The 26,967-nt window shown below is 37.3% G+C and overlaps 1 protein-coding gene and 1 long non-coding RNA gene across 3 annotated transcripts in view; one reads left to right on the forward strand and one right to left on the reverse strand.

Moving 5' to 3' along the window:
• LOC116720704 (protein sidekick-1) overlaps positions 1-26,967 on the reverse strand; it is a 493,826-nt gene that overhangs the window by 326,946 nt on the left and 139,913 nt on the right. The gene's annotated exons all lie outside the window — the stretch shown is intronic.
• LOC116720707 (uncharacterized) lies at positions 6,528-7,820 on the forward strand. The gene is made up of 3 exons (XR_004339445.1): positions 6,528-7,081; positions 7,563-7,655; positions 7,801-7,820. It is a non-coding gene; the product is annotated as an uncharacterized LOC116720707 (long non-coding RNA).

Raw genomic sequence — 26,967 nt, forward strand, 5'->3', positions numbered from 1 at the left:
TTACAGACAGTGGATTTTTCTTCAACCGCCAGGGGGCTTCATTAGCAGGAAGTGAATCATTGGAAGTCAAAATTGGAAATCAAAGAAGAAAGTGCTCATTTTCATTTAGAACAAGAATGGGCTCTTTGCACGTCAGCTTCCGCGTTCAAGGAAAAGCGGCTCGATCGTTTCCGATCTCTTGAAAATGGCACTTTACACTGGGTATTTGCAGGGCTTGTCCAAGGTAACAGTTAATGATGTACATCGATCCGAAGCCCCAACAAGTACGCTGGAGAAAGGTTTTAAGATGTACGCCTCGTTATACGTTCACAGACACGAAGGTGAGTTTTACTTTCTTTAAACTTTGTGGCTAACATTAGCTTTAGCTTATGCTAGTAGGCAATATTCTCTGACATTTTTCTTGTAAAATTGTGCTATTTTAGTATCTAAACTTTTTTTATCCATTCTACCGGACAATGTTTCTACATTATTTTCAAGTATATTACGTGTGTTTATTGTCGTTAGTGTCAGAGACCAAGTAACGGGGGATTTTATGGTTCAGGCTTTTTGCTTCCGAAGCATGAGGAAGCACAACAAGCCCATAGCTTAACAGTAGAGCAGCTCTGGTGTCAGAGTTCTAGTTCAGCTGACTGTTCAGGTTCAAAGTTGTTGCTTTTAGAAAAATATGGCTGTGTTCCTTAAGGTCTCCGTGTTATTTCACTTTATTAGTTTTGCATGCTTCTTGTGAAGCAGGACGGTGTTTACAGCAGTGTGTACAGGCAGATCAGTTGCTCGGCTGTCTGGCTCTGGTCTGCTCTCTCGTTCCCATAAACTCTCTTTCAGGCTGAATACAGAAGTGATTTCATGGAAATAACACAGGACAGCTCTTTTACCTTCTTCTTTAGGCTGAAGAAGCTGATCCGGAGTGAAGTGAAGGCTGTAAACTTTGCTGTGCGGCGTTAGCTTTAACTTGTAGCGACAAATATTTACAAGCCACCGTCTTCTTAATTCAGGATCGTTTGGAAATCCATGAAAACTTAAAAGCCCATTATATTAGGAAGACAACAAAGTGCATAGTATTGTTTTATTTGCGTCCGAAATACGACTTTGTCTTTTCTAGCTGTCATGGTAAGTCAAAGCGGAAAAAAGAGAGCCGCATTTGCACATGAGGTTGTGACGTCAGCGCGGCAGGTGCAAAGAGCCCATATGATAGGAGCAGGTACGACAGAGAAATTTCTTCAAACTCATACCCCCTCATAATGGAAACCACACGAAGAAGTTCATATGATGCAGCTTTTAAGTTGAGGGCTATCGATCTGGTAGCACAGGAGGGAAATAGAGCCACTGTATGTAAGCTCAGCGTGAACAAATCCATGGTTTGGCTTTGGAGATGCAGGGCTGCGTCCTTAATAGCAGATTTATTAAGCACGCAGCCAACGGTTGAGTCCTTGTGGAAAACCGAGAGTGGCGGAGATACCAGCAGCTTTTATATATATATATATATATATATATATATACGTTTCCAGTTTTTTAAACAAACTTTGTAGATGCGGCTTATAGTGAGGTGCACTCTATAGTCTGGAAAATACAGTAAGCTAACTTGTAGACTGTGAACTGTGACCTTTGGGTAGAGCATGAGCAGATGCAAGGGAATGACATGTTGAGATTAATGAGGACTGATGAGTTCAAATTAGCATCTCCTTCCACTTCCACCTTCTGTGTTTGTTGCACACTTACACATATTTAGGCTCTGTAAACAGAATGTAGAGGTTAACACACAAGCAGAATATACAACACTTTTTTTCTGCACAGCTGTGTGGAAGTGTGAAAAGGTATGCACAAAGCCCTCTGAAACATTCATTAATTACCCTTTGTTTTATATGTATTATGGCTTACTTTTGTCAGACTGCTGTTCTCTCCACTGCTCAGTTGGAGCACAGGGGAGAAATGGTCAAGGTTTGCCAACAAATCCTCCTATTTTTGTCTCTTTGTCCACTTTAATTCAAAGACCTGTTTCAATTTACTTAAAGTCCCACTGACAAATACACAAATTTAAATAATTCATTTTTATTAGTGGGGATTTTATAAAATAACCTCATATGTCTTTACTACTCATATAAAAACAATTAATGTAAAAATTAGCCCTTGTCTTTTTGTTCAACCTCTGCCGTGTTATACTGCCTTGGTAGTGATGTAACCAACCAGCATTTTCAGAGCCAAGTGCAAGCTTGTTTTTGTTTGCCCCCACCATACCTGGTGTGTTTGCGACAGGTGAAGCCTGGCAGTCCACCAGGCTTATAATACACTGGGGCAAACACTGAGCTGCATGCTAAAACTTTAGAGACCTCTTTCTGTCAAGAATATCTGTTATAGCCATGAAAGTCAGGTAAGATTGTATGGCAGTTTCAAACTTGACTCAGTAAAAAATAATAATTTTGCCCAATTACACAGTTGCTATTGAGGGGGAAAAAAGCTAAATGAAACAGGAACAGAAACATTTTGATAAACTCAATCAAAGCTCAATTTCTGTACATGAAAAAAGAACACCTATCAAAGAACAAAGATATTCCTTGATCAAAAATAAAAATGAAACAGGAACAGAAACATTTTGATAAACTCAATCAAAGCTCAATTTCTGTACATGAAAAAAGAACACCTATCAAAGAACAAAGATATTCCTTGATCAAAAATAAAAATGAAACAGGAACAGAAACATTTTGATAAACTCAATCAAAGCTCAATTTCTGTACATGAAAAAAGAACACCTATCAAAGAACAAAGATATTCCTTGATCAAAAATAAAATTAACATTGAGCGAATGTCTCTACATTCACCCATTACGAGCACACCCTAACACAAATACATTTTTACTCCAAAATTAAGATTTAGTAATAAATTGGCTGATAAACAGCAAGAAAAAAGGAAAACAAGACAACAAATATGGAGGGCAAACAAACAGAACCCCATTCTTGTCAACTCTGGAAGAAACAGAGGACAAAACAGATGCTAAAGGTGGAGGCCAAACAAACATGAAGTTTTTAAAAGCTACAAAAAATAAACCTTTTATTTTGAAGTCATTTTTGTTGTCCAAACAGAGACACAAAGGCGTGTGCCCACTGGATTCAGTCACAGCAGCTGCCATTCTACTGGGAATGTGCAATGAATCATGGGATTGATGATGCGCCCTTGCACCGGGACACGCAATTTCTACTGCCCAGGAGATGAAAAGAGGAAGGAATGGATGCAGAGAGCAAATAAGAGACACAAAAGCCTGAGACAGACTTAACAGAATGTGTTAAGTTATCTGGGAGGGCCTGGAGTCCCTCTGCTTCTACTGCCAGCCTCAATGACCTGCTACCAAAAGCACAGAACCTCAGCTGGTAGAGAAGACAAGAAAAAGGAAGGAGATGTGTATGAAAGTTGTAGTAGAAGAGATCTCCATACATTGTTGAGCCTAGTTAAATTGTGTATTTTGTACAGGCAGAAATGTAAAACTGCAATATCACACCAAGTCTTCCTGTCTTTGTTTTGGTGCCAAGTCCTCTCTCTGCAGAGGGCAAAATGTAAATTCAGCACCACACTATCAAATTCTCATATATTCAGACCAATATATCCCAACTCCACACAAGTAAAAGGGGTGGGCATGCATGCAATGCATGTACAAATCTGCTCATGTACATGCAAACCATCTTACACTTAGAACACATAAGCTCTAGGAACCTTCCTTGTTTCAATCCCACAAAGCAGACCTGCACCTTTCTCTGCGAATTAACGTAAGTGAAGAAACCTAAGAATGATGGGAGGCAGTGAATGAAGGCTACAGAAGAAGAGGAGCAAAGATAACAGGTACTAGTGTACAAGGATGGACAAATAGGAAAAAAATATGATGACATAGACAGCAAAAGTCAGGTTACAACAGAAAAAAAACTACTCAAAATTTGAATATATTGCAGAGAAAGGTGTGACAGTTCAGCACAAAATCTAAAAAATAAAATAACACCATATGACAATATGATGCACAAAAGAAAAAAAATGAAAATGTCTGTTATCCATGGATTGATTGAGCACTACTCTTTTAGCATGTATCATGATGAGTAAATATAAATTGCATATCTTGACAAATAATTACGGTATGTGTGTGATCCTTTCTTGAAGCTGTGTTAGGAATTAAATCATCAGTTAGTGACAATTTTCTGTTGATGAAATTATTCATTTTTGTATATGTTAACTGGTGTATCACATAGATTCTACTTTTCTAGAAACCCAGAAGCTTATAGAAAAGATGGATGAAGAATGTTTTATGAATGGGGTGGGCTAGATATGCTTTTGCCTAATAGTTCAGAAACAGAATAAGACAAGGCACAGGTGATTACAACAAGAAGCACACAAAGATTATGAAGGGAACCTATACTGAAAAACGAGTGATTTCCTGTAACCACATTGCCCTTTTGGAGGTGTGGCTAACCGCCCGTCTTATAGACTGGAGGAAAAGCCGCTCACCTTTTTCTGTGGCGAATGATAGCTACTGATTGGCATTTCACATATTTGCCACATATTTGGTATTGATATGATACCATTACCAAATTTGGTAATGGTATCAATACCAAATACTGTATGTGGTAACACTGTCTGTGCTCATATGTCACAGGTTTTTTAATACTGTTTTACTTATTTCTTTTAAAATTGTTGAATAATGTGATATTAATTACTTTCTTAGCATTTAACTTTGTATTTGTTCCTGTATGAGAGCTTAGATTTTCTGTAAGATCCTTGTTAAATGCTTTCCTATAGAACCATTAAGATGTGTGCATTTGTTTCTTTCAGAAGCACATTTTATTTGAGCCTTAAGTGGTTTCACCTGCAACTAGGCCTGTCGCGATAAACGATAAATCAATTAATCGTACGATAAATTAAAACTACCGACGTCATTTTAATTATCGGCATTATCGTCTCTTCTGACCTTTTTCTCTTTCTGTTGATGACACTGAACGAAAAAAGGCTAAACTCCGGTGCTCTCCACTGACTCCCCCCTTCCTCATTTCCTTAGTGTAAAGGCCAGCACACACGACAGGATCTTAGAGCTGTCGGCCGATTGTCGGCCCATTTTCAAAACCTGACAGACCACACATTAGCCGACAGAAATCCTAGGTATAACGGTAAGATTGGGTTCGTTCCTGCCGTGTGGTGTCCAACAATGGGCACAAAATAATGGCTACAAGTCCAGTGAACTAATTTTAAAACCAGGCATTAATCAATGCATTACTACAATCTACAGTACCTGCAATGCATGTGGCTAGTGTCAGCGTAAAGTCCTGACTGAATGAAAATCATTATAACCTATTTACGTCACGTTATCGAAGAACAGCTGAAAAGTTACCGGGTTTATCAACTGCGGTACACTGGAAAAAGTGAAGCACAGAGTTGTTCATTCAAGCTAATAACTACCATTGAATACATTGTAAAATAATTGACTTGGTTGTGAAAGTCTATTTTTTTTGCATTCTGAGGTGTCAATTTTGATTCAGACTGAATTAATAACACTTCTGAAGGAAAGAAAGCAAATATTTAGGTTCCTCTCAAAACATACTGAAAGGAAATGATGTCATATTTTCAATCTGAGTCACGTGAGAAGAAGTTGGGGAGAAGTGCTTGGAGAGCTTCGTCCGTTTCGGCATGGGGAAGAAAGAATGATTAACGTCCTAGCACGTCAAAGAATAAACCTGCGGTAAGTACTAAACTAAGCTGATGTAAACGTGTCTTAACAAGCCTACAATTGTATTAATGCAAAAGACTGAGTTAATGTCACCTGGTTAGCAAGCTGAAGGTCCCGCCTAAATGTGGGTATCCCAGTAAACGCTTTCTTTTTTCGCCGGGTTAAATGTGGTGTAATTTCTGAACTTACACGTATTTCACGAGAAATATAACTATGTGTACATTGTTCGGTTGTAGCTGGAATTAATCAAGGTAGGCATAATTCGTTACCAATCAATAGCTTCCACCACGGTTAGCTCGGCTACACCGTGAATTTGACTAGCTCAACACATGTTAAGCCATGTTAGCAATTAGTTAGTCTAGTGTGTTTATACCACTATGATTGTAAAGTCCCAGTTTGTTAATGGTAGCGAGGCCCGTTGAAAATTAATGGTGTTTTGTTGCGTGCATTATACTTGTATGGTATGGTAGGTGATGTTTCCCAGTGTTTGCCATGCTGGTTTGTCCAACTGTTAAAATGGTTGCACAGGATATGCTCTCGGTAAGCGAATCTCCTTGTTAAGCCTTAAACTTTTTGTTCGGCTCTACAACTGGTTTTCAGGCATTTTGTTCACGACACTGCCCCATTTACTGTAGGTTAAGAACTTCATTTTCCGAATGCATTGTGTTTTCAGAGATATGTCATGGCATGCTGGCAGGTATCTTATGAAGTGTGACTTTGCACGCGCCCATTGTTAAAATAACGTTGAGCCAGTAAAACTGTTGGGTTGCAACGTTCAGAAAAACCAAATGAATGTGGAGACGAGATTAAGTGGACCAAACGATTTAATTAATTAATTTATTTATTTATTTTATTTCAGTCGAAGTGGTCTGCAAGATCAGTGTGGCAGGCAGAGTGCTTCAAAAAGTGAACATGCCAGCTTCAACCAAGCTTACTCTATTAAAGCAAATCTCTAATGAAGGGGAGGGGGGGCCAAGTACAGTGTTGCATTTGCCTGCAGTCATTTTTACATTAGGGTGGCTCTGATTGTAAGAGTGCAGTAGTAGCTATAATGATGTTGAATGAATGAATTTCTGTGTATATCTTAATTCATACAAAACATGCAGCTCAATGTTCTTTACTACCGCTAGACTCAACATTGTATTTAGGTATATAGATTACCAGACTGTCATTAAAACTAAACAAACTAAGATTTCTGTTCATTGCATTTTCTAAATATTTACTGGTCTGCTTTCCTTTTTTCAGGTAGGATGTGGAAATGCAAAGAATGCAGCGAGCATTTTTCAAGAAGATCTGAGATACTGAAACACTTGAGAATTGACCATCGGTGGATTAAATAGGCGGGACCACTAAAGCAAAACTGCCACGATCCTTGAGTTTCTTGACCAGGTATGATGTGCAGTATATAATTAGCCACTAACGACAGCCCTCAATCCTTCTACATGAAGAGGATGTGCAGATGATGTGCAATTGATGTACATGGCATTGTTATTGTGTGCCAAGTTGTTTTGCACCATATTTACTATCAACCATTTAAAAAAGAAAAACATGTGCCACCTATGACTACATTAATGTGTAGTAGCGCATAGAAAATAATTTGTGCACCTGTCACTGCACCAAAGATACTTTGAGACTATAGGAACCCAAACAGGAGCCATCCAGTCTGTCTTCATATTTAAAGACGGACTACCAGTGGCCTCTGGCAGATGTACTAGAATGGCTTTACATTTTCACTGCTTTCAATTAGTCTGCCATGGATTCAATATTGACCAGGCGCACACTGTAAAAGCACTGTTTATGGTAGAGCTGGGAATGAAGTTGCTAGACTAGTCTACACATCGCTTAATAACCATTTTGATTGTCCCTAAAGGGTGCTGATGCAGATTTCAGAAGGGAGTGTATCCTCAAAGCTCTCATCATCTACCTGGGAGAACGTGTTGAGGACCTTATAAAGGAATACATGGTATATCCAGATATTTTCTGTCACAATGATGATTCAACTTTATTCATCACGGGAGACCACCTATGCCATTATACAGTATATAGTGATTAATGAGGTGTGCCAGACTGCAGCTGTTCAGTTGCATATTTCGTATATTTTGCCTCAGGTCTCCCAGAAAGATCGAGCAGGAGCTGGAGAGGACCATCATGGCAGTCTTCGTCTTCAGAGAGAATTCAAGCCTTCTACAGCAGCCCCAAGACGTTGGGATTGTCATTGATGGTGTGGAAGTCCTCAATGAATTGCCTTCTCTTGCAGCCGGAGTGGCAATGCTCTTTGGACTTTGCTATGCTCTTAACATGGAGTATCCACAGGGTTTCAGGTTCACCTTTGAGGCCCTTCAGAAGATCCTGATGGAGCTTGGTTCCAACAACATGACTTCCAAGATTCGCAAACTCAGTGGTGAACTCAAAACTGCACAGTAGTGTATATTTGTGTGTGCTTAATGTGTGCATGTAGTTGCTACTGGCTTCTATTTAAGAGGTAGACCACCTCAGCAGCACTTTGTTATACAGGCTCACGGGGTCACTTTCATGGAGTGCTTTTGTTGGAATGTTAGTTCTTTGATGATGTTTAGAGATGCAACATTCCTTCAAGTTCAGATGTGTTTGAACAGTACAACAGTGGATGCTTTCCGTCCATTTAATTTAGCTTGGTAAGCCATATTGTCTTTATTTCATTGCTCTGATATAGAGCAACAATGACATGTTTATATTTGTTTGAACATGCAACTTTTTTTTTGTCCTTTTGTACTTGTGAGGAATAAATGACTTTGAAAAAAAACTGTTGCTGGAGTGTGTTATGTGTGATGTGAGTGATGCAAATTGTTTTTGAAACCAAGTTTATGAAATATAAAAAAAAGACTTTCATGGTGCCAATGAATTAACTGGTGTTAATGCCTGAATATTAGTTTGGTGCAATGTATATATATTTGATTGGTTCAATTTCAATATTTTAGTTTGGTTCCAAAACTGAAATGTAAATAATTTAACTTGGATAAAGGCGAAGAATTAATATTGGGTCAAGTAAAGTAATGTGGTTTGAGTCAAATTAAATAGTCATGTTGTACCAAACCACTTTATTTAGATTCTGTGAAGTCAAATATTTTAGATGCAACAAATGGACATCAATTTTTTTAATTTAAGCCAGGCCACACTTTTTACAGTGTGGCGTTGGAGCGAAATTGCTATAGCAATTTCGCTCCAACTCCTCCCCTTGTCATTTCTATATTCTTTGCATGCGGAATAAACATTAATGTTTCCACATACCATCTCCAATGTCCGCTGGACTTCGGGTTGCGCCGTATCAGCTGTTTGGGATTCCCCGACGTAATTTCCCCTCAGAAAGCGCGGAGGAGAACCCACGCTTTCTGATTGGCTACCTGTCACATTCAACAGGCTGCGTTAAAGCTCCCAGTCGGGGAAAACCCCTGATTTACTGTAGATCAGAGCGGCAACGATGATCTACCGTAACACACCACACAATCTTGGAAAGACCAACGTTCTAAGATTGTGGTAAGTGGAAAAATAGGAGCAAAAAATCATGTAGTGTGAACTATTGCATCAGGTAGTCGATGTGCCCATCTTCTCTATTTAAATCTAATTATTACTGAAGGGCAACATAATATACAGACTTCATAATCTGCACTCTTTTGGTTGAATGCAGTATTTATTTCCACTTTGGCTTTATGTTGTTTAGTTTTTTTTTCAAGTGAGTTTTTTGTTAATGGAGACTAAGAATCCATTTTAGTTTTGTTTTTGGTTGTTTTGTTTATTTTGTTTATCAGTTCCAGTGTTAAGTGTTCTTTTGAAAATAAAGTGTATCTATCTTTGGCAGGAAATCACATGCATTATTACGTCATTTCCATTACATCAGTGTTAAAAGGTCTTCAAACAATATTATCATTTATCTCAATAGTTTTTTGAGACAATTAATCGTGACAGGCCTACGCAACAAATGATTTGAACTCCCCTGCATCATATTGTCCTGGTGCCCTCTCCAGGGCAGTGACTCTCTACTGTACACAAAGTACATGGGTCAAAGACTATAGCCTACTGAGAGGAAACAATGCTAGGTTTTAATTGCTGATTTATTTGTCTACCTATGTTTTACTTTTGCTTTTTTTACTTATTTTCAATTTTGATTTTGTTTTCCATTCTTTTGTGTTAATTTCATTAACAAAGAACAGTGAGGAATTATTGCAGAAAAACTTTAAGCTTGACTTTTCTGTTTTGACTCCTTTAATGAGCAACTCAATAGATATTTTTTTAATCATGCATGAACTTTGTTTTCACAGAAAGAAAAATGTAATCCAGACATTTGCAGAGGCATGTTTTCTCTCTGTATATGTTGCTGACAAAATGGAGGGCTGTACAAAGAGGAAGTGAAAGTTTGTCTCATGGTGACGATTATAAAAAGCAAAATTATACTGTGTAAGCTCGCACTCAGCCTCTGAGACTCTTCAACATATATTTTGTCATAAATACAATGACAAAATATGTGTTGTGTTGCTCTGATTGAGCCAGTGTCTTCATATCTTAATAGAGAACTTCCTAGACACTCTATACGTAGACCAGTTGCCTTGGCAACCGAAATAACACCTCTGCTAACCCACAGAATGGAGAGTAATATAATGACCAAAATTCCCTGCAAAACAGTTAACTTCCTGCTTTTGAAGCGATCTCCAGTCACACTGCATTCACACTGCATTCAAATCACATCAGAGTTCACTTCAACCGAACCTAGACCAAAGTTTTTAGGTGGACCAGAGTTTGCTCCTTTGGTCCGCATGAGAGTTTGATTGTGCATCCGCATCTCTCCAAACAAACTGGACATTCTAGCCAAACAAACCAGAGTTTCATTAAGGTGGACCAAAAGGCTGGTGTGAATGCACCCTAAAGGACTGTTTGGTAAAAGAATCAAGGCAACACTCCAGATATGTTTTTGATGAGGGAATAACATAGTAACATGATGTAATGCTAAAAACCAAAACAAAAAAAGACCAAATCTAAAAGTGTGTACCAACAAGAACATTGAACATCCTTAACCAGAACCAAAAGCCTTCCAGTCTTCATGTGAGCTTCCAGCAGAGCCCAAAGGTTCTGTCAAGTTTCTTCATTAGTCAAGCTGAGAAGCAGGTCTAGTCTAGTCACTAGTTTATTAAAAAATGCCAATACATCAACAATAAACAATAAAACAATAATGAAATTTTAAAAAAATAGCAAATGGTAACTTTTCAATCAAAATAGAAAATAAAAAATATGATTATGTCAATTTAACACTAAAACAATTATTTTATCTTAGACTGAATAATCAAATAAGACTTTTATTATTTGGGTGCAATACTTGATGCAATTACTTTACACCGTGTTCCAAATTATTATGTGAATGATATTTTCTCAGATTTTCTTAAATGGTCAATGCAAATGATGGTCAGTATAATTTTCAAGTCATGAACTATTACAGTATAAATAAAGTTTTACTGAACAAAGCTGAGAACAACTTTTTTTTTCAAAAATAAAAAACTCAAAATGCACTGCTCCAAATTATTATGCACAACAGATTTTCTAAACATTTTATGGATTACAAATAACTACAAACGGTCATTCTTTGAATGTGCAGCATTAAGTGGTCACTTGTACTAAAATCGAAAGCTATTTCAATCAAAAATATCTTAACAGACCGAGTTACATATTAACATAGGAGCCCTTCTTTGATATCACCTGCACAATTCTTGATCCATTGAACTTGTGAGTTTGTGGAAAGTTTCTGCTTGAATTTCTTTGCAGGATGTCAGAAAACCTTCCCAGAGCTGCTGTTTTGATATGAACTGCATTCCACCCTCAGATTTTCTGCTTGAGGAAACTCCAAAGGTTCACAATAGGGTTGAGGTCAGAGGAGGATAGTGACCACACCATGAGTTTCTCCCCTTTCATACCCATAGCAGCCAATGACACAGTGGTATTTCTTGCAGAATGAGATGGTGCAATGTCACGGATGAAGATGATTTTGCTACGGAAGGTACGGCTCTTCTTGTTGAACCATGAAAGAAAGTGATCCGTCAGAAAGTCCATATACTTTGCCGAGGTCATTTTCACACCTTCAGGGACTCTGAAGGGGCCGACCAATGATTCTCTCCCCATGATTTTGGCCCAAACAATGGCTCCACCACCTCGTTGCTGACGTCACAGCTATGTTGGGACATGGTGGCCATCCACCACCAATCCATTACTGCGTCCATCTGGACCATCCAGGGTTGCACAGCAGTCATCAGTGAACAAGTCTGTTTGAAAATTAATCTTCATGTACGGCTGGGCCCACTGTGACCGTTTCTGCTTGTGAGCACTGCTTAGGGGTGGCCGAATAGTAGGTTCAAGCACCGCAAGCCTCTGGAGGATCCTCCACCTTGAGGTTCCAGAGGCACCAGCAGCAACCGTTTGCTGCTTTGTAAAGGCATTTTAATAGCTGCTCTCTTACTCCGATGAATTTGTCTAACAGAAACCTTCCTCATTATGCCTTTATCTATACAAACCCATCTTTGTTCTGAATCAGCCACAAATCTCTTCACAGTACGATAACGCTTCAGTTTTTGTTAAATATCTAATGTTTTCATACCTTGTCATATGGCACTACACTATCTGATGACTTTTGTCAGCAGAGAGATCCTTTCTCTTTCCCATATTGATTGAAACCTGTGGCCTGCTTAATAATGTGGAACATCCTTCTTAAGTAGATTTCCTTTAATTGAGCTCACCAGACAAACTAATATTTAATGTGGTTTATTAGTCTCGGTTCAGTGACAGATTTGCTGCCAAAGAAAAAATTGGTGAAATTTATAAATACTTTTTATGGACAGCTTCATCATCTCAATAAATACATCAAAATACAGACATATTAATGCATTTTATTAATATATAAAATACATTACTCTCAAGTTTGTGTTGCTTTTTCCTGATATAAGAGCCATATACTGTTTGTAATGACTTTTGCTAAATGCTGACAGAAAACCTGAAAATGTTTAATCAAAAGCTAAAATGATTCATATCAGCTTATACATCCTGAGCTCACTGTTAAAATTACCTGAAAAATCATTTTATTGTTGGTTTCTAATCAAATATTTGGTACAGTCGAACTATTGATTAAAAAATTCTGCTCTCCATGTTCTAGTGTGTGAAGTGACAATACATTTCTATCACAACACCCACAGGCAATACGAAAGACAATAATGTAACACAGAGCTGTCTCTTTTAGCTTTCGGTCAATAATGTACCTTCTTTAAACCCACATACTCGTCTCCCAAAGAGGCCTGCAATTCACTTAAAAATGCATATAACCGCATCCAGTCCCATGTGCACACGCCTGCACACCCAGACATACATGCACACACATAAGCTGTGTCCGTGTATCAAGGCTTTCCCTGTGGTTCATATGAAAATCCCATCAGCACATTTACTGCTCTCAGTGAAGGCTGTAATAATTTCCTGCAAACATTTGGCACACTCACAACCAGGCGGAAAAAGTCAATGCTAATTGGCATTAACATAATGACTGGAAATGAACATTTGGGTGTTTGGGCTGTAATATGCCAGTAAAGCAAAATGCTTGAGAAACCTTCCCACAAATGGATAACCTTCTCGATTATCCATTAAAATACATAATTAGAGAGCTAACACCCATGCATCCACTCAAAATTATTCAAAAACTCTTCTGGCCCTAATTTTGGATGGACGAGACAAAGGGCCTTTTTGCCAGGAGAGTGACAATTCTCTAGGCATACAGTGCTCCAATACCCACTTTGTCATGCAATGACATCTTGAGGCAATAATCAGTACAAGCTGAATTCCACATAAGAGTTGCAGTGACAGAAATTACACTCACGCCTCAGTCTCAACAGTTAATTTCGCCTGGATGTGTTATCGTCTTGCATTTTTTTCAAGCAATAGTTTTATTAACCTGACATGCATACAAATCTATTAACATCAGATTTGCTAGATACATTGGAAACAATACTTTATGTTGAACGGTGGGCAGCATTGAAAATTACTGTATTTGACAGAGTTCATTCTAAAAACACATTGTGAGAAAAATATTCAATAACAAAGAAGAGAGAAATTACTGAGAAAATGCAAAATAACTGCTGAAGCTGCACCTCAGTCTATCAAAATAATTTTTAACAGACAGGACTACATAGTGTTTTGCCACAATGGTTGCAAAAAAAAAGTGTAGGAAGATGATTTATTTAGGTAAAAGTGTCTTAACTGAGCACAGTACTTGGAATCAGTTCTGTACTTATCCTCTATAATTAGATTACACACTTAATAGTTTTGAGAGAACATTTTAATAAATGCTTGCAGACACCTAAATTATAGACAACCGGCCTACTTTTCAGACAAGGTTTAAAACTTCTGTATTGAGAGATGCTTACTGACCAAATCATTTCTCTCAGCTTTCTCCTGCTACTTTCCAGTTAAGCAATGCTTGCAGCTATTGTAACTTTGTGTTCTCTGTTTTATGTAGATAAAAGGCGCATGGCACAGTGCTTCCTGGTTTAGCTGTTTGTCTTTTACATGGGACCATTGAGCAGGGTTTCCGCCAGTTTATTATAAGCCCAGTGAGCTCCCAGGTGAAGTGTTGGTTGTTATGTGTTTTAATAAAATAAATTATTTAAAATGTGTTTTTTTTTTAATACAATTATAATACACCAGTAACCTCAGACCCCATGCGTTTCTGCTGTGCTGAGAATTTCACCAGCAGATGTAACGCTAATTGGGGCTAGGCGCCTGACTATGGCCAATAATGGTGATATGGCAATCAGAAGGATTCGACTGAGGAGCCTGTGTGTGAATAAACACCAACAAACAGAAAGTAAAGTTAAGTTATTGTATTTGCATGTATAATTTTCCATATATTTAGGAAGGTATTGAATAATAATAATATTTTCTTATAAATATAAACAATAAACACAACAAGAAAAACAAAAATAACAAACAAATAAATAAACCCTGATGACCCCCAAGAGTCTTTCTCTCTCTCATTCAAGTCCGTGCTTTTTGTTGGTAAGGTGATTAATGGTTCACCAAACAATAGTCCAACTGGTTTTAGTCCATAATCCAAGGGAAGCAAAAGGAGGGAGGAGGGGAAAAAAAATAAAGGTCCGGGAAAAATGAGGTAGTTCGGTTCAGTTACATCCTACCGCGAAGCTGCGGTGATCCGGTGGTAGCTAACCATCCTGACGTGGAAACAGTGGGGGGGAAAAAAACCTGACCTAAACGAGGTCATACATAAAACAAAAAATAGCATTTAACCAGAGTTAACCTGCTATCCAACAACTAAACATTCAGAAGAATACATAGCTATATTCCAAATAATATTTGTCAGGAATCATTCAAATAAGTTTAAAGTTAATCACATTAATATTACAGATCAAGTAAAGTCAGACGAGATATCAAAGTAAAGTCAAGTAAGATATCAAAGTAAAGTCAAGTAAGATATCAAAGTAAAGTGCACTTTTAAGTTCTATCCAAGTTTAATTGACACTAAAGTCAATTAAACTTAATTTACTTAAATACTATTTCAATAAACATTGAATTGGTTTCTGGTTTTGTTGCGCAACTACAGAGCAACCAACCAACTGCAGAGTTCTGTTGGCCGTTCACAAAATCAAATGAAAAATAACTAAAAATATCCCTAAAGGACAAAATCAAAGGGCTTATTTAACGCTTTAAGGGCATATCTTTAGTTCGGCCACATAATTAACAGAAAAGAATGATTTTTAGTCTACAAAACCATTTTAAAACGCCAATACATAAATCACAAGTGGGCGTGTCGCCACCAAGTTTCTACTTTAAAAAAAAATAAAGGCCAGAATCAACAACTCGCCGTCGAGTAGTTGTCATAACACACCCAATGTGGTGCTTCGGCTGTGTTAATCTGAGTCGATTTAGCAATGTTCTTGCAGCGATTTAGGAAAACGCCAACACACGCAGCCAGTCACAGAGACAGCAGCAACCGTCATGAAGAGGACCCGAGTCCACCCCCGACCCGGAACTTAAAGTGTGCTGCTTGACCCGCCAAAATAAAATATGTTCTGATTATTTTGTGCAGGTTACACAGAGCACAATCTTGGAAGGTTTATAGCTGATGCACTAAACAGGGCACAAAGCTAGAAGCGCACACCAATCACACCGCAGGCGCCTCTCTACGATGGCCGCCTAGCGCGATGCTGAGGTTGTGTCTCTGAAGTTGACCTCGGCTCTGTTCACGCCCCACCTTTCACTCAAACTGGATCATTTGGAAGGTGTTCTTGTAGAAAAGCTTCACCCGTGTTAGAGTTTATATTAACCACCTGTGAGGAATTGCTTTTCTTCTGTGATTACTGCACCAAAGTAGACATCAAGTTTAAAAGCCACAGCACAAGTTCAAAGCAAACCGCAAGTATAACCTATAGTTGCACTTTTAGAGGTGCGTGTTGCGTGTGCTATGCTGTGAGAATGATATATATAATTGTGAACAAAGAATTATGTGTGGTGTATGCGTTTAGATCTCACACACGCTGGCCCAACGCCTGACCCTGTGTCTGTGCTGAAACTTGATAGAGTTTATGTATGTGTTCCTCAGTAGGGCGGTGTGTTAGTGGGCCGGTGGTTCAGTTCATGGAGGAGCTGTCACACTCGCCTTGTAGTCACGCAGCATGCTGGTTTTTGGGGGCGGGGATTGCAGCTCTGCAATGCTTCAAACTCCAGCATATCAAATGCCTTCTCTACTCCAGTCAAGCAGAGTTGCTGCGCTTGGTGGCACAAAGATCAGGAAAACTTATTTCTTAGAGCTAAGGAAAGCAAAGCAAATATTCTCTGTGGCCCTAAAACTAAATAGTCACAAAACAGAAAAGCTTGGTCTACTTGTGCCTCATAAATGCCCCCGTTTGTCCCTCTGGATCCAGCAGAGAGATGCAGTGCAGCAGATTTAGCTCATCATGGAGGGCAGGTCCAATGTTGTATGGGGCCTTGAGCAGAATTTGATTTAGGGGCCCTTCTTGCTGCTAAGAACATCATAGAAGGGTTTATTGGCTGTGCTTAAAAACAATCAGTGATAATCATAATTTACTGAGATAAGAAATACGCATTAACAAATGTATTATATTTGTAAACAAACAGAGCTCAGACTCACAAATTATACTCATAGCATCAGATTGTTGCTATGGTAACAAAAAATGAAACTATGAAAATTATGAAACTATAGATTGTTCTTTGCACTTTCACAAAGTAAGTGTCGTGACCTTAAATGTTTGGTTTTGGAACCTTCTAGGTTCCAACAAAGGACGTAACAGGTGGTTTAATTTTTGCACGCACTTCCGACTTGATTGTTTGAAAAAATATATGTGCTTTATTTCTTGTTAAAATATTGTGAAAATTATTACTAAAAATCTCTTACAACTTAGTTGAAAATGAAAGTTGACTTAATCTGATGTTTCAAGTTCAAAAAGTGGTCAAAAAAATCATTTTACAAAACCTCCCGTCCTCACGTCGGACATTTGCCCAAACAATAAGCTCCAGCAAGCACCCGGTGTGTTCTCAATTACTTAAATTAATAAGAGGGTCTTACAGTTACTAAAGTAATCTAAACAATTCCAAATATAAAAATTTATTACACATTTTGGTTCTGAAGTAACTTAAATATATTCTAACTATCCAAAGAAGAAAACTAAATTGCTATAAATTACATTTCACAAAACTTTACATAAATAGCCACAACAGCAAGCTTGCCACTTGCCACCTTAAAATCATAAATTAAAAAGTAAACAATTTAAAATCTTTTAATTTATCTATGCTGAAACCTTTAAATCAAATTTAACAGCATTGATATTCTCAATAAACAAATGTTAGAATTCTAGATCTGTGGTCTGTGTTAAAATGTTAGGATTTATGGGGCCCCTGGAGATCTGGGGGGCCGTAAACAGCTTAGTTCATTTATGGGTTGGATCTGAGTGTGATCAGCTTTACATCATGTTTTTAGATCCACTGACTGATGACTTCAAGGATTCAATAGAAGTGCAAGAAATGATATTGTAATTCGGGGCGTGCTGTGGTGGCGCAGGGGGTTAGCACGCCCCACGTTTGGAGGCCTTAGTCCTCGACGCAGACGTCGCGGGTTCGACTCCCGGTCCCGATGACCTTTGCCGCATGTCTTCCCCCTCTCCTCACCCTCCTTCCTGTCTGCCTACTGTCTAAAAAATACGAGCCACTAGCGCCGCAAAAACTCTTCGGAAGAAAAAAAAAAAGGTACTGTAATTGTATTTTTTTGGATTGTTGTTGGTTTGTGTGTATAAGCATTGTCAACAATGTCTGCCAGTAACTCAGCAATACTTTTACATTTTCTGTTAATTAGCATTTTTTAATACAAAACCACAGTGGCCCCTGGTGGCCCGCCTCAGCACCCAGACCACCGGGTTTAGCAAGTTTTCGAGGGGAAACACTGAAGTAGTTATTGCTACTAGCTAGTTAGTTATTGCTAGGGGTCGACAATATAAACTTAAGATGTTATCACAATATTTTGTGGTATTTAATGTGATAAAGGTGAAGATAAAGTATTCATAACTTCTTTGCAGTCTTTTTATTATAATGTTGGGCTGTGAAGATATCTCACTTCAAAGGTCTGTAAAATAGGCATGTCCATGTTAATAATTTGCATCAGATGGCCTCCAGGTAAATACAAAAGTGTGTTTTATCACACAAACTGCAGACAGTAATTGCATTGAATTCTATTTTCAAATGTAAGGATATTGATACTATAATAGAACCAATGGTACAAAAAGTAAGAAAAGTAACAACGCAGACATTAAACAACATTTTTAACCTTTTAATGAGAAACTAGAGATTCACTGATATGAAAAGCTGAGCTGATATAGACATCCAAAATTAATATTGTTGTTATGGCTGATATCCAATCATATATATTTCATAACTTAACACGTTAAAAATGACCACAAGGTTAAATCGGCTCATTGTTTTTGTTTAGCTCTTAACCTATAGAACCATTGATGCCATTTACTTTGTGTAACCTTGTTTTTCTTTCACATGCAACTCTTTGGTGCATGGAACCAATAATAGAGCTACAGTATTTCTCCTATTAACTCTGTTTTTGTTTTTTGTAGGTATACATAGGGATTGTGCTTCTGTGTTTAGCTGTGTTTTTTTCCAAGTTAAAACCATGGTTGTCGCACATAGCTACTCAACCCAAGCTAGGTTTTGCTTGAATGGAGTAGGATTCCTGTTATTAAAACTGAGTCATTCCTCTTCATTGTTATAACATTCATGCTAAATATGAAGATTTGTTGCCATGGTGATGACTCGAAGAGTTTGCTGCACTGTAACAAATGGCTGTAAAAACTACAGCATGAAAATACAGTAAGGTGGCTGGGTTTTGAAAATACAGCTCTTTACTGTGATCTGAAATGTGTATGGACCGTATATGGGATGTGATTGGACCGATGGATCACGTGCAGAAATTTACAGCTGTACTGTAAATTTTTAATGTACAGTTGCATTGTGAGACATTTACCGGCTGGAGGCGAACGTTCACAGGCTAGAGGGCAGTACTTTTTAAAAAAACATTGTGTTGCAGTTTTGTGTTTGTGTAAGAAAATATATGTTATGTGGTTATATTGAGCTACTCTCACTTGTTTGCTAAAGCTAACTTTGGTTATTTCTCAGCTAGCATTATGTGCAACACAAGTGCTTTTTAGTTCAGTGCACCTAGAATATGCAGATGGCTATATTCTGGTCTTTTTGCGGAAGTTGTTTGAGGGTAGGAACCCTCGACTGTTTTTTTTTTTTATTATTATTTTCTCTCGCACATAGGACTGTCAACGGTAACACGTTAGCACACGCAATTAACCTGAACATTTTAATGCATTAGTATTACATAACGCAGATTAATGAACCATCTATTTTGACATCAGAGCCTCTCTCCCGCAGGTTATCTAGTTCACAGCAGCAAGTTACACACTTGGAGCTACGAACAGAGAAATACTTTTTCCGCAACAGCAGACAGCAACAAGAGTAGAATAGTTTCAAATTTATTGTGTTGGGTCTTTAGCCAACATTGTGCACATCTGGTTTAATAGCCCACAATTTCACGTGCAAGAATTACACCGGTCTTCGCTGGTTGGACGAGGACAATAGAGAGCCGCCTCATCACAGGAGGCTCTCCGGTGATTGTGTTGTTTAAAGTTTTAAACTTTAATTTACATAAAAGTTTGTTTTAAACTTTGTAAATCAAAGTTTAAAACAAACTGACTTTCTATAAACCTTCCTGAATATGAAAACCTGGATGGAAAACTACGAATCTTCAGACATAGTTGATTTGAGACAACAAAAACTTTTTTGAGAATGTGCATGTTTTATATGGGCTTCATGGGCAGTTGCCCTTGGCGGTATCATAAAAGGGTGGGGCATCCAAGAACTCGAAATTAAAATAGATCTAATAAAATAGATCTTATCTATGAGTTGGCTCCTGAATAAGTTTGGTACCACTTGTTTGCATGTGTAGTGGAGTAAATTTCTCTTAGTTGCTGTTGAGTATGGGAGACTACAAATGCAAGATAATTGCTTGGATATTAATTTGTTGGCGTGCAGCAAGAGGGGTTTCCATAGCTGTGCACATATTTTTATTTCAAGCTTGCAAAGTTAGGCATAGTGATTAATTGTGATTAACCAGCCAGTGCCAGATTATGCTATGGACAACGTGAGCAACCGCCCAGGGCAGCATCTTGTGGGATTGACAAGACCGACCCTTTGCCCCTCTCACCACCCCGATACTCCAATTGACTGTGTCTCACTGTAACTTCCATCCTTCTGTCCATAAACTAATGGATGGACATAGTGAGATATTGCCATCTTACTGTATCTGCCAACCTTAGGTCTACAGATAAAGGCACAGAAGGTACAGAAGGTGTCTCTGTCTGCAAACATAGTATATGGATAGAGACAGAGGAATGTATCTGTCTATGGAAATGTCTCTCTGTACCTGAGTATTAAGTTAAAATTAAAACTAATATCACTGATTATTGTTATTTTTCAGAAAACAGCATGAAGGGCACAAGCGGATCCAGCAGCGCCTTTTGCCACCTAGAGTATTTTTTCACAGGTGAGAACTATGAGAACTATTTCAGTAATGCCTTTACAAAACATATTTGGTAGTTCACAGGCATCTAATCTAAAAATGTAATATGTACTTAAAAAAGCAAAAGGGTAGTTTTGAACAGTCTCCCATCTGTTTCTAGGCAATTCATAGACCTCAACCCAGAAAGTGGAACAAAAGCTGCAAACGGAAAAGTGACATCAAAACCAACAGGAATACTTATGCAAAACACTAGGACAACAGTGAACCCGAGTGTCTCCATTCTCCTTTTTCATGGACTACCAATGGAACTTTTAACAATGGAAAATTACACATTTACACACAATCAGTTCTCTTACTCCATCTCTCTCCCTTTTTCTGTCTCATGTCTTTTTCTCTGTCTGTCTCTCTTTATCTGTCCTGTCCATTTCTAATAGACAGACAGGAGGACAGATACAATGAAGAAAGGCCAGAGAGAGTGTATGTCCACTAAATCTTTCCTTAGGGTAAGACTGACATAAATGCAGTTTAATGTGCTGTTTATCTCAAGTATCAAAACATGTTTTTCTTTCTTTATCTTCCAGCAACCCTTTGATGATTTCTGGAGAAGTTCAGGACTGAGACCAACTCAGAACTCATCCATGTTGGTTTTGTTTGGCTGTTCACTAAGTCTTAAACTTGCCCAAATGTTTAAGATATACTGTTGGGGTTCCAATAAAGTGTTGAAAAATATGTAACTTCAATATTTGACATTACTGGATCCCTTCCTTCATTCAAACGAAGAAAACGACAGACATTAGAATTTTGACTGCAAGTTTTACATGAAAAGCTGGTAAAACATTGTTTTTATGACTTTGACGTGCAGTTTGCTTGGAAATTTTGACGTTGGGGCACTTTTGTTTTAGTGAAGATTATTTAATTCATTGTATTTAATGTAATATTACCATGAGGGTAAATGTATCAGTTATGTTTTTAGATCAGAGTATTTTCACTTTGATTGCAATACTTTGACTTCTATGCAACAATCAAATATTGCTGCAGCAAAATACTATATTTTGTTTTGCTTCAGTTTATCAGATTTAAATTGACAATAAAATAAAGCGATTTTAAAATACATATGTATATTTTTTAATAGAAAAATAAAACATTTTTTGAGAGTTCGGTAAATTAAGTTGCAAGTTCACATTGAAACTACTGTGAAATGACAACGTTTTGTAATTATACTACAGGATTACTGTAATTTTATTATGATAAAAATGTGATGAAAGCACAGTAATTATATAACATGGTTACTGTGATTTTAAAGAAATTACAGTAACACTACTCAAATTACAGTAAGATAGTAATAAAAATCACAGTAAAACTGTAATAAGATTACAGTAAACCTGCAATAAAATTGCAGTAAAATTGTAATAAAATTACAGTAACCCTGCAATAAAAATCACAGTTAAACTATAATAGAATTACAGTAAGGCTACTGTAAAGTTAATATAATTTCTTTACTGTAAAAATTACAGTAACTGGCTGGCAACCCTGCTGCCAATAAGTTACTGTAAATTCTACAGTGACTTTTTTTTACAGTGTGGGCTTCCTTAGATTGACAAATTCTTATAAATTCTTATCCAACCAATATCATGATGCATTAAATTAGATTCTAATGCACCTCACCTCTCGCCCAATGACATCTGGAGAGAGTGACCAGCCCCCCTGACCCTCCAAGGACAAGCAGATTAAGGCAATGAATGGAACAAACAAATTTTTTATATTTGGATATTTGACCTGTAAGTTGTACAGTACCTTATGAGGACAATTGTGAATTGGTACTAAACAGAGGTGCATTGAAGAAATATAATTAGAAATATCTTTGTACTTTTTTTAGCTGCCATCTTCATAAAATTCTCCTGTTTTATGTAAACTCTCAGCTAATCTAGCCATTAAGTTGACAGGAATATAAATTGTACCATCATGCAAACATAATAGCTTCAGGAGTTTGTACAGATTCATTCCAAGTTTTGTCTTCGCATAAAATTACTGAGCTATGTCAAAACCACCCGCTCCAATCAATTCTCATATCCTCCACAAAAAATAAATAAATAACCCAAATGACTTTTAGAGGTGCAGCTGTAGCATGTTATCTGCTTCATTTTCAGCAGATGTACAACCCTGCAGACTAATAGGGAAAGAAATTACCGGTCTCACACTTGAATACACCTAGTCTGTGTTATGCTTATGGATGATATATTTACCATTACTCATCCAATTCATTCATGAAATGCAGCAAAGTCACTGTGTGTTGATGGCAAGAATGATAATAAAATTGTGGGCTTGTCTAAATTACCAATAATGTTTGCAGATTGTTCAAAAACATAAGCAGGTTTTAATTTTAGAAAGAGTTGCTTCAAACTTCTGTGTGTGTGCTTTGTGGGGCGTTTGAACCATGGTCACAACATGGTCAACATATGTGGGTCAAACTGTGAAGGGAAGCCTGGATTTTATTAATGTAATGACGTGACTTTACATTCAATTGTGCAGAACAACAAAATTACCTCTGTTTTAATTTGATAACATTGTGCCAATGGAAACAAACATCATCATTATTTTGACCATTTTAACAATTTGCATTGATGGTAAATGTTTATGGTTGGTCATTTAAAATTAAAATTTGTAGAATTTAAAGATGGTTTAAATAACCATCTTTAAATGGTTTTCTTCTCAGGTCACTTAGGAGTGACCTGAGAAAAAATAAGGATTTCCCAATTTCTGCTTTTAGACGCACAGTAAGAAAACCTAAACTCACCTACAGTGGCAGATGTGTCCAACCAAAGAGTCGCAGCAGAACATAAAGGAGAACAGGCAGGAAAGAGGAGAAAAGGACAGAATTAGTCTTACAGTGGTGATTTACCTTTTGCACAACTACAAAGAAGGAACCATTGTTCACAGAAGAGGTTCCCAAAGTTATGCAGCAAAGAAAAGTTAAATTTTACCAAACAGAAATCAAATTAAAATGAGTTAACACTTGCAAGGGTTTTGCTCAATATAGGCAGTGTGAGTGTATATGTCCCCCACCAATCACACATAAACAAAACCATAAAACCTTACTGGCTGGCTGTGTTTTATAGCCTCAAAAAGTTTGATATTGAATTCATTGCTCATCTGCAGTATAGAAAGGGAGGCAGAAAAACACACTTAATTTCACACATTTTCTTTTGTCCCTCCTGAGTTGTTAGGATGGGAGTGTATGTCTGAGTTATTTCAGCGCTGACTTTCAGTTACAGTTCAGTACAAAGACGAACGATCAAAGTCTGGGTTCCTCACTTATCAGAGCTGTCTATCAGATACAGTATTATCCTTGAGCTCACTCAGCTGCAGTTGTCTTTCAATCTCCTGCTTCTTTTATAAACACACACAAAAAAAGAAGAAAGACAAGATGAAATAGACCAGAGAAGAGTTATGGTACAATGTGTATAATAGAAAGAAGATGGTGTGTGAGCTTTCCAGTAGTTCATGAACTGTACGCTGCAACTTTTAGTGTTACCATTTAAGACATTTTCAGTCTGATCTAAAATCTGGGCTGCCCAATACCTACAACCTGGCTTAAAGCATTAACTACTCCCAGCAGTCTGCACCTCACAATCCCATATGATGAAGTATACATTCAATAGGACCAGCTTTTTTAGTTTCACATCAGTTTTCAATTATTAAAAACATATCAAGGAGCATACTCAAATAATTTTTGGACTATATTTGTTTGAATTCGGGTAGATGAACTAGGAGCATGATAGAATTCTGATACACACAGAAAACAAGGATGGTGCATGTCCAAAAGTGCCTGGAAATTAGTATATAGCAGTGATTCAGTTGAGAAGTTGATGGGAAGGACCATCCAACATGGGCACAAAACACAATGATTAGTTAAACCTTTGAAATTTGGTGCACTAATTATGTTGTAGAGCTTCATGGTAAATCGTCTTGTGACTGGTGCTTTAGAGGGAGCATGCATGTGTAAAACATCTGCTATCTAGACCAGACATGAATGCAGCAGTAGCTCTCAAAAGATAGACACAAATTCATTCTGAAATAATAATAAAAAAAACAATTTGAATTTTTGTCTTTTAACAAGTCCCTGGAAATAAAGCCGTCAGATTTAAAAACCAGAGCACTGTATTTGTATTGACAAACCAGTGCCTTTAAAAATGCACATTAAGTAACAGTATTAAGATGAAATATTGCATAAGACACAATAAAATCAAGGCAGTTGATATAGATATTGAAAAATAAAAGACTCTGGATTGATCCCTAGGGTACAGTTGTGGAAGAAAATGCATCTTTAAGAAGGGGGATTGGGATGCATAATAATGACATGAATACTTTTCTTTATGTCACTTTAAGAGAACAGAAATATGAAAAGTCAGTTGTGATGCAGAGGTTTAGATTAGTACAACTATATGGGTCGGTGGATAACTTGAGAGCAGCCCCCAATTCTGACCCATTATGGATTATGTTGTTTATCAGTGCTGTATCTACTGGGGATAGACCCATCATTTCAATACTAGCCTCAGATGTCTGTGTTGGTATCAGCTGATACCAATCCAAAACAGAAAAACAGCTGAATTGACTTAAAACATTTTTTTTTTCCATTCACAGACATAAATGTACTGAATTACAAATTAATGTGATATCTCTGCACAAGTACAACACACTTTAATACACCACTAGCTTCACAAGCTTGGTCAAACATGTAAAAACAATGCACATTTAATTTGTTCAATCAGGTCAATTAGGAGTAGAACAGCCAATGTAAAATAAATAATAAGGAAACTGAAACTGACAAAAACGGTTGACTACTTTAGTCAAGTGTAAATATAAATAGCAACAAACTATCAAATGGTTCAAAAAGTGCAGTTACAAATTCCAAAAATATTGTAAAATAAATAATAAAGTATGACGTTGCTCAGAGCACAAAGCATAGATTGAATAGATCCATTCAGTGCTTTGTGCACTGAATAGATCTGCCCTTATGGATCCCATTGTCATCGATGCCCAATCTAGAATTTTTCAGGATATTGGGAGTGATACATTGATATCAGACATTAATATCAGATTGGCGCATGCAGGAAGTAACTATGGAACCATGTCTATCTTGTTTGATGTCATTCTAAGGTATAAAACTAAAATCTGGATGTTAGATCAGGACCCCACTTCCTGATAAGGGACTTGCCCTTATTTAACAAGTCAAGCAAGGGTGGTGTTGATAAATTTATATTTCTGGAAAGGAATCAGCTGACTCTTTAATCAAAATGAATATGTAAAGTTTTTACATGTTTAAAAACACTCCACTCCGACTTACACTGAGGATGGTGGAAGTTAGGCCTTTAGCTTGAACATGTGTTTTTGTTTTCATGAAGTAAAGCACTGAACTGCTTTGTTGCTGAAATGTGCAGTACAAATAAGCTTCATTGAACTTTGATTGTTTGAACACATTGAGGTATTAGACAAAACACGTCCAAACCAACGAACCACTGAAGCCTTTACCTCACAATATTATGACCAAATCTATAAAAAAACGTTTTATGTTTACACAAATTATCACATTGGGAGACTCCTATTGGCCATGTATGTGTCCTCTTTATGTGCATAGTGTGCATTGTGTTTAATTGTTTTATTGAGTTGATTATGTGTTTATTAGTCTATCACAGCTGTCCTGTGTTTTGCTTTTTTTGCCTCAGAAATCTTTCTTCCTAAAATACAAAAAAAGTTTAATGATATTTGACTGAAATAATAAAACAGTGATAAATTTCAGTTTTATTTCATTAACTTTCTTAGATTTTTTTGTTGTTGTTGCTTTGTAAATATTTTCATCCCTCCAATCCCTCTATCAGTCAGAGAAAACAGTGCAATAATACATGCAGCACCTGTATTTGTAATCAGAGAGATAAACAGAAAACACAGCTGATCAAACAACCGTCGGTCTAATTCTATCAATTTTCTCTGCAGCTTTTTTTCTTATTTTTACTCGATCTTTCTTTTGAGACAGAAGAAATAACTACACAGTGCATATCAATAGCTGGAGACGCAGGAAAGCTGAAATGAAGCTTCCCTTCCTTCCCTCATACACGAACCTCCAGCTCTCACCTATTTCCCTCTCTCTGCCTTTTTAAAT

This window comes from Xiphophorus hellerii, chromosome 5, assembly GCF_003331165.1.
Source record: "Xiphophorus hellerii strain 12219 chromosome 5, Xiphophorus_hellerii-4.1, whole genome shotgun sequence".
Taxonomy (NCBI): Eukaryota; Metazoa; Chordata; class Actinopteri; order Cyprinodontiformes; family Poeciliidae; genus Xiphophorus; species Xiphophorus hellerii.